The 9,309-nt window shown below is 40.8% G+C and overlaps 2 long non-coding RNA genes across 4 annotated transcripts; both read left to right on the top strand.

Moving 5' to 3' along the window:
- Window positions 1-388: 388 nt before the first annotated feature.
- LOC309485575 lies at window positions 389-1,598 on the top strand. The gene is made up of 3 exons (XR_014201225.1): window positions 389-451; window positions 551-1,072; window positions 1,121-1,598. It is a non-coding gene; the product is annotated as an uncharacterized lncRNA (long non-coding RNA).
- A 2,278-nt stretch (window positions 1,599-3,876) lies between these two features.
- Window positions 3,877-8,822, top strand: LOC309485571. Of its 3 annotated transcripts, XR_014201218.1 has the most exons (4): window positions 4,604-5,499; window positions 5,995-6,396; window positions 6,818-6,963; window positions 7,949-8,822. It is a non-coding gene; the product is annotated as an uncharacterized lncRNA (long non-coding RNA). The 3 variants fall into 3 exon arrangements; XR_014201217.1 differs by lacking the exons at window positions 4,604-5,499; window positions 5,995-6,396 and adding an exon at window positions 3,877-4,597; XR_014201219.1 differs by lacking the exon at window positions 5,995-6,396 and having other exon boundaries at window positions 4,612-5,499.
- The last annotated feature ends 487 nt before the right edge of the window (window positions 8,823-9,309 follow it).

Raw genomic sequence — 9,309 nt, 5'->3', positions numbered from 1 at the left:
GAGGGCCTGGAGACTGCGACAGGACGAGAGGCCAGGGCGGAGCAGGCTGTGCAGGCGACCTGGGCGGAGCAGCCTGTGCAGGCAACCAGGGCGGAGCAGGCTGTGCAGGCGGCCAGGGCGGAGACGACCTTTCGGGCGGCCAGGGTGGAGCAGACGACCCTTCGGGCGGCCAGGGAGGAGCAGACGACCCTTCGGGCGGCCAGGGAGGAGCAGACGACCCTTCGAGCGGCCAGGGAGGAGCAGACGACCCTTCGAGCGGCCAGGGAGGAGCAGACGACCCTTCGGGCGGCCAGGGAGGAGCAGACGACCCTTCGGGCGGCCAGGGAGGAGCAGACGACCCTTCGGGCGGCCAGGGCGGAGCAGACGACCCTTCGGGCGGCCAGGGCGGAGGGCGGCCAGGGCGGAGCAGACGACCCTTCAGGCGGCCAGTGCGGAGCAGACGACCCTTCAGGCGGCCAGGGCGGAGCAGACGACCACCCTTCAGGTGGCCAGGGCGGAGCAGACGACCACCCTTCAGGCGGCCAGGGCGGAGCAGACGACCACCCTTCAGGCGGCCAGGGCGGAAACACTGGCTTGGCGGACGTGACTTGAACTGACTCTGGAACGGCAGACGTGACGTGAACAGTCTCTGGATCAACAGATTTGACGTGAACAGTCTCTGGATCGGCAGACGTGACTTGAACAGTCTCTGGAACGGCAGACGTGATGTGAACAGTCTCTGGATCAACAGATTTGACGTGAACAGTCTCTGGATCGGCAGACGTGACGTGAACGGTCTCCGGATCGGCAGACGTGACGTGAACGGTCTCTGGATCGGCAGACGTGACGTGAACGGTCTCCGGATCGGCAGACGTGACGTGAACGGTCTCTGGATCGGCAGACGTGACATGAACGGTCTCTGGATCGGCAGACATGACGAGAACAGTCTCTGGATCGGCAGACGTGACGTGAACAGTCTCTGGCTCGGCAGACGTGACGTGAAGCGTCTCTGGCTCGGCAGGGCTGACGTGGAGCGCAGGCTCGGCAGGGCTGATGTGAAGAAGCTCAGGCTCAGGAACATGAAGAAGCTCAGGCTCAGGAACATGAAGAAGCTCAGGCTCAGGAACATGAAGAAGCTCAGGAAGCGTGAAGGCGGCCATCCTGGGAATCAGAATTAGGTGTGGCTGCCTTCTTGGCTGGAGACTCTCCAAAGCTGCTGCTAGATCCATTTTGTTGGTGAGTTCTTCTGTAACGTTGGGGTTGAATGATAGGAGGAAGCAGGATCTACATGCAGCAAACTTTATTAAATAAATCCAAAACTAGACGGACACAGGACACAGGACACAGGACACAGGACACAGGACACAGGACACAGGACACAGGACACAGGACACAGGACACAGGACATACAATAACAAGAACTCACAAAGACTGAGACTAGACACAGGGCTTAAATACATGGGCAAACAATCTAAACAAGATAACAAGGGGGCGTGGTTAATCAGAAACACCTGGGGATACTAATAAACTAGAAAAACTACAAAGGACTACAAAACATGACACAGAACAGGAAATAACTAAAGTCCACACAAGACAAGGGAAACACCAGACAGGAATCATTACAGACCTAATGGAGAAAAAAAAAAACCTTGGGAGAACCCAGGCTCAGTCGGGGGCCAGTTCTCCTCTGGCATTTATGAGCTAGAGGCCGGATTGTAGTTTGAACTGTAGGATTATATGAATGCCTGGCTTAAGAGATGCGACTTTAATCTAGTTTTAAACTGGGAGAGCGAGTCTGAGCAACGAACAGTATCAGGAAGACTATTCCAGAGTTTTGGAGCCAAATGTGAAAATGCTCTCCCTCCTTTGGTGGTTCTGGATATCCTAGGTATGACCAAAAGCCTTGAATTTAGTGATCTTAAAGAGCGCGATGGATTATAGGGCAATAGAAGATCCGTTAAATAGACTGGAGCTAAGCCGTTTAGGGCTTTATTAGTCAGTAGCAATACCTTGTAATTAATACGGAACTTTATAGGTAACCAATGCAGTGATGATAAAATCGGTGTTATGATCATATTTTCTTGATCTAGTAAGAACTCTAGCGGCGGCATTTTGGACTAACTGTAGCTTGTTTATTGAGGATGCAGGACAACCTAATAAAGCATTACAGTTTTATTACACCACCTCCTCATTACATTTCAGAACCTGCAACAGATAAGACCATTACTCATCCAGACATCCATCCTGAACACTATATCCATCAGTTACTCACTTCCATCGTTGATATCACATACTTCTGCAAATAAACCTGTTGATTACTTTACCTGTGTGAATCCTTCTGTTTCATGACAATTACAGGCTGATTAAAGAACAGCTCTTGAACTTTGTGAAATGTGAAACTCCTGTGGGTGTGTGGGTCTTTTCCTTATCATCATGTTTACATTACATAATAACATAAATAGTATTTCATATTGTAAGAAACATGGAAGAGATGCAATCTGAGATTTAATATGCTTTTAGAATAGGAGAGTTGTGTGAGGATCAGGGCAAGCCTTGACATTTTTTTAGAAATGGTATTTTCCTGTCTTACCTGTAAGTTGATGATGTTCATTCCTGTCAGGATGCACCTGACACCAACATGACCAGTTTTTCCACTGTTCGCTTCTGAAGACAAAGCCTTTCATATCTAAATAACTTTCTATACGAGTGAAAGGACAGACGTGACACATGAGGAAGAGATGCCTCTTTCGTTTTCATGCAAGTTATTTATGTTTATCTTGGACAACAAAGACATTAGTCAGAAACTGTCCTGTGAATCCAAGAGGCTTTTCTCTGTTGCTTTACATCTGACACACAAACCTTTACACACATTAAAAACAAACTGTAATAAAGTTCTCCATAAACTGAACAGATATTAGGCGATAATTCATTCAAATCTCTGGCATCCCTTCAAAAACTGTACGATGGTAACCACAGCTTCCAGCAAAATACCATAGATACTACTGGAAAATCATAATACATTTGTAATGGATGTCCTTCAGTGTAAGAAGCCTTCAGAATATCTTACATTTTGCATTATATTCATTTATATTAATTAGTGCTATCAAATCAATTATTTCCAATTATCACATCGTACATAAAAGTTAATTATTTTTCAGTAAAGTTTTTGTTTAATATATATATATTATATCTCACACACACAGACATTTATATATACAAACATATACACTCACCTAAAGGATTATTAGGAACACCATACTAATACTGTGTTTGACCCCCTTTCGCCTTCAGAACTGCCTTAATTCTACGTGGCATTGATTCAACAAGGTGCTGAAAGCATTCTTTAGAAATGTTGGCCCATATTGATAGGATAGCATCTTGCAGTTGATGGAGATTTGTGGGATGCACATCCAGGGCACGAAGCTCCCGTTCCACCACATCCCAAAGATGCTCTATTGGGTTGAGATCTGGTGACTGTGGGGGCCATTTTAGTACAGTGAACTCATTGTCATGTTCAAGAAACCAATTTGAAATGATTTGAGCTTTGTGACATGGTGCATTATCCTGCTGGAAGTAGCCATCAGAGGACGGGTACATGGTGGTCATAAAGGGATGGACATGGTCAGAAACAATGCTCAGGTAGGCCATGGATCCATCATGCCTTGTTACCACTGTGCAGGCTGGTGGTGGTGGTGTAATGGTGTGGGGGATGTTTTCTTGGCACACTTTAGGCCCCTTAGTGCCAATTGGGCATCGTTTAAATGCCACGGCCTACCTGAGCATTGTTTCTGACCATGTCCATCCCTCTATGACCACCATGTACCCACCCTCTGATGGCTACTTCCAGCAGGATAATGCACCATGTCACAAAGCTCGAATCATTTCAAATTGGTTTCTTGAACATGACAATGAGTTCACTGTACTAAAATGGCCAGGCTTTCCTGTAGCTCAAACAGTAGAGCGTTGGCGCTAGCAACGCCAAGGTCATGGGTTCGATTTCCAGGGAAAGTAAGAACTGACAAAATGTAAAATGTGTACCTTGAATGCAATGTAAGTCGCTTTGGATAAAAGTGTCTGCCAAATGCATAAATGTGTTCCTAATAATCCTTTAGGTGAGTGTATTATATAAACACTTAAGTTAGATGCGATTAATCACGATTAATCGATTTGACAGCACTAATTATATTATACATGTAGCGCCGTTGTGCTTCGGGCGACCCGAGTTCGAGTCCCGGCTCGTGGACCTTTCCCGATCCCGTCTCCCCTCTCTCTCTCCCACCTCGCTTCCTGTCTAGCTACTGTCCTATCCTAATAAAACACAAACACACACAAAAAAAGAAAGTAGTAACTATTAGGTTACTTAGTAATTAAAAACTTAAAACAAATAGGCAGAGTAAAATAGTAAACTATATATAAGTAGTAAAACAGAACAAAAATGCATTTATAATATTTATAGCACCGTCCTGGTAACAACCCAACAACATCATTATTCAAGGAATGCACACACGCCTCTTGGAGAGAAGAGCGTATATATACAGACTGACGCCTCCCTTCCTCATCCAGAACAAACTCTCGAGATCCATTCCTCACATCACATCACATCACATCACATATCCAAGTAAGTGTTGCCTTTACAATCGTTTTCTATGTTAAAATAACAATGTATCGAGTGTTTGGCGCGTTTGCTCTGTTCAATTGAAAATCTTACAAGTAACATTTGGAATAAATACTAGTATCTAATAAATAGGTATCTAAAAAATAAGTAGTACCTAATGAATAACTAGTATCTAATAAATACGTACTAGTCACAATTGGAATACATACTAGTCAGAGTAATAATAAAGACTGAACTTTTTATTTATTATAGATTAATAATGATAATAATAATAAAGACTGAACTGCCAATAATAAAATCCAAACAACAGTTAAGTAGATCCAAAAAGCGGTTCATACCCACCAGCCAAACAACCACAATACCCAGAGATTGGGACTTTTGGAGAGCATTCATAATTCCTTACAATAAAAAATTTGGAATATTAATCTGTGTCTGAGAATGCGAGTTATGTCAAAATAAGATTTGTCATGATAAAAATGAAAATAAAACCAAAACACAAATTAAAATACATTTCAGGAGTTAATCCATGTATGTTGCCTGTAATTTAGAGAGTTTAAGGCATTCTTTTTTTTTTCTAGAAGTTTTAAGGATTGAAATAAAATGAAAATCCCTCAAAACATGGAGGAACTTTAAGAAATCTACATTATGTGTAAATAAAACTAGGCTACAATCAACATATTAATACACAAAAATTCAATCTCTTTGTTTGGCAAAAAAGACACCAAAAGGACTTTGTATAATAATAATAATAATAATAAACCAATATCTTTTTGACAATCCAAATTAAACCTTAAATAATAAATGTCTATATAAGTGTGTTGAGATCACGTGATCAGGTGTAGATTCTGCCCTCTGCTGCTCATGTGACTCCATTACAGGCTGATTACAGAAAAGCTTTAATGTGGGTGTGTGTCTTTGCTTTTCCTTTACAGCTTTACATATGTTTAAATTACATATTAACATAAATAGTATTTCATATTGGGGTTCCAAAAAACATTAAATGAAACATTATTAAAGATAGAAAACCTCTATGACACATATTTACAAAACAATGTAGCCTACACTATACCATTCAAAAGTTTGTAAGTTTGTTAAATGTTTTTGAAAGACGTCTTTTATTCTCATCAAGGCATGGCTGCATTTATTTGATCAAAAATACAGTAAAAACAGTGAAATATTATTATAATGTAAAATAGCTGTTTTCTATGTAAATATATAGTAAAGTGTAATTTCTTCCTGTGATCAAAGCTGAATATTAATTTCTCACTGACCCTGAACTTTTGATAGTATAAGGTAGGCTACTGAAATATTTTCAGTGTGTGATTCAGTCATTTATTTTTAGTCGAGTCACGATTCCCGTTTGTAAGTCTACTGATCATCTAAAGATTGTTTTGTTGCAGGCTCGTCCTAAAGGCATACCTGTCAAGTATCCCGTTTTGGCCGGGCCGGGAAAGTCCCGTATTTTACCCTTCTTTCCCGCCGTCCTCCCGTATTAGTATTTTCCCGTAAATCTCCCGTATTTTAACCTGCGTTATTAAAAAATAATAATACCCCGGGCCGGGCGGAGTAAAATAAATAAATAATACATTCCCAATCTGAGCTCTGTCACTACCCTCGCCATAACTGCCACCTGCAGTAGCCTACATGACTACAGGTAGCCTACTGTAGGTGGCAGTTGTCGCGAGGTTAGTGTGTGAGGTCAGATGATGAGTGACAACGCGGAAAAAAGAAAAAAAAACAGAGACGGATGATGGCTAAGACAGAGACGGAAGGCACTCCTGCCAAAAAACCAAAGCCCTCATGTAAATACCATAGACAGTAGATATAAACGGTAAATACCGCGAATGCAAAGTCTGCAACAAATTTGTACAATAACTCACTAAAAGAGTACAGAAAAGTTATGTGAAATGAAAAAAAAAACTGTAAAAGAAAAACAATATGAAATGAAAAGAATGTGTGGAATGAAAATAAAATGTAAATGTAAAGACAAGCAATGTTAAATGAACAGAAAATATGCAAATAAGCCTTTAAATAAATGCTCTTCATATACCCCTTTGTGTTTTCATATAGGCTATAATGAATGTTCACAGCATGTCAATAGCTTTCTTGTACACCTGTCTTAAAATGTAGGCCTAAGGGATACAGGAGCTTGGTTGGGGTGGTGGGACTGCTCGCGGTGGGCGCAGGAAAATTTCCCTTATTTTCAAATCCAAAACTTGACAGGTATGCCTAAAGGAGAGATGCCGTATCAGGGTAAGCTCGGAGATTACAAGTGTCGCAACTGCGGGAGAAGATGGATGAGTGGACACTCACACCCGAACGTGGGTCTGCGGTGCAGTAATTGCCAAAGCAACGTCTATCCTACAATTGTAAGCTTTCTGGAGTTTCTTTATTGAAGCATCTGTACAAAATGAGCCGCTAAAGAACATCTAAATTCATCTAAATGGACTTGAAACTGTAAAAAGTTGGCGAGCATCTGTTCGTTATTAATCAGGACTTCAGAAACTGGAGACACTGATGTAATAGAGGTCTTTTGGCTCAAGATAAAGCTTTCATGAGGGACTTTTCAGTGTGTTTGGCAGGTTATGAAGTTATGAACCGGGTAGAAAACACTTGATGAAGAGCATCGAGTCGGATCTGCTCTCCTTAACGCTCCTGACGTCCCTTTTTCCTTTGTAATGTTCAGCAGAAGTTCTTCTGTATTGTAAATTTTGCTTTTTAGATTTATGCTTTTATGTGGACAACATGGCTGCTTTTTGGCTTTTTAAAATCAGGAAATATTTTAAAGAGGCCATGTTAATCCCTTTTACAAAGTCTTGGTTTTGAGTCTACTAGAACAGGTTTTCCAGCTTGAATGTTGATTATTTTCCTCATATTCTCCATTGTTGCGGCTCCTCTCTTCCCAGTCTGTCAGTAACGCTCTGTTTAGTTCCTGTCTCTATGAAGCCCCTCCTTCTGAAAAGCACACTGTGCTCTGATTGGTCAGCTGGAGCAGTGTGTTGTGATTGGTCGAGCGCTTAGAGTGTGTTTGGAAATGTCCCGCCCCTTACCATAACCGCCAGTTTAACACACTACTAACTAACTCAACCAGGCCCCGCCCCTTTATTCTGCGTATGAATTATTATAATGAGGAATATTGTGACGTGTTCGTTCCCGGAAGAAACTCTTTCAGGAAGTTCAGAAACACTGACACTGATATAGAGGAGAACTCCCGAAACCTTTCTCATGCTCAAACACCAACATTACACACTTAAGAAAGATGAACATGGAGAAAAGCAGAATCGGTGCTCTATAAGATAAATATTTCTCTAGGGATGAGCGGCAGGATTTAAAATCTTTCCTCTGTGTTTGCAGCCTCCTCAATAGAAACCCACCGGTCAGGATCTCTGTGAAAAGTGCAGAAGCTCGGACGCTACTGTGGAGAGTGACCTCTGACCCCCGGCATCCTAAAGATCAGACACACCCTCATTCACCCCGTAACCAGTGCTAAAATTTCCTCCACTTTAGCCGGGCAATATTCACTGATTCCTGATTTAGAGCAGAACTCTGAGTAAATGAAACTGAAATGGTGTCAGCATAATTTATGCAATATGTTGATTTCCACAGAAAATATATATTTTTAACAATAAATCTGTGTTTGTTAAAGTAAATGGAGCACCACAATTAAAACACCACTGATGAATTAGAAAAAAAAAGAAAAAAATTCTTGCTTATGTTTTATCATTAATCATTTATATCATTTGAAATGTATGTTTAATGCTTTTCTTTTATGAAGTTTTTTGCCTCAACTGCAGCTGATTAACTTAGGGTGAACTTTTGAACTTGGTTTAGATGAGGGCAAAAGTCTGTAAGTTTCTGATAGACAGACCACAATGTCTCAGAATAAAGTGGTAAATGAATGTTATCTAAGCTAAACATCTGGCAGTGTTCGGGCTAACACCTCAGAGTCTGAAAACATGTGTCTTGTGTGTGTCTTGTGTGTCTGCTTCGATGTAATATAGCAAACTTACTCTGAAAAGAGGAACTTTGCTCTGTTTCAATAAGCAACTGAATAATAGGGAGATTAATATCTGTACAGGTCAGTCTATAGCTTGGACTCAGATCTTGCTCTTTCGCAGCCTGTCTTTTCTTTATTAAACTTTTAATCCTGATTATGGGTGAATTAATTTTACTATTCATTTATTATTTGATTGTCTGCTTTTAAGAAATAAAATTTGACTCAATCATCTGACTGGATCTCCTCCTTACATCATCCACAAAATTCTGAAAAAACAAACTATCTTGCCCTCAATTCTCATCTTGTTCTCGTTCTCGTGCTGTGAGATAATGTGATTTAATATGCTTGTGTTCAGTAATTTCACTTAAATGGCCATGAAAATGACCTATTAACTTAAATATACGAGTTTGATAAAAAATCATTCTAGAAGAATGATCATGATCATTTAAATGATGATCATTTTGCATCTGAACTCTTCATATATATATATATATATAATGGTGCTCAATGGTTAATGGTTAATGGCTCAATGGTTAATGGTGCTCAGTGGTTATCAGGTTGCTGTGAATTGTAGGATTTAAAGTAATCCAAGATATTTTAAAATGAACAAAGACATTTGTTTTTACTGTTTCAACCCCCCTCTTTCTTACCCCAAGGATAATTTGGAAAGAGGTGCGGATAGTGATCAAGGCCTGTAGGAAATTGATATAAATAAAAT

This window comes from Leuciscus leuciscus (assembly GCF_965113295.1).
Source record: "Leuciscus leuciscus genome assembly, chromosome: 21".
Classification (NCBI taxonomy): Eukaryota; Metazoa; Chordata; class Actinopteri; order Cypriniformes; family Leuciscidae; genus Leuciscus; species Leuciscus leuciscus.
This window is presented reverse-complemented; position numbering and strand designations above follow the sequence as displayed.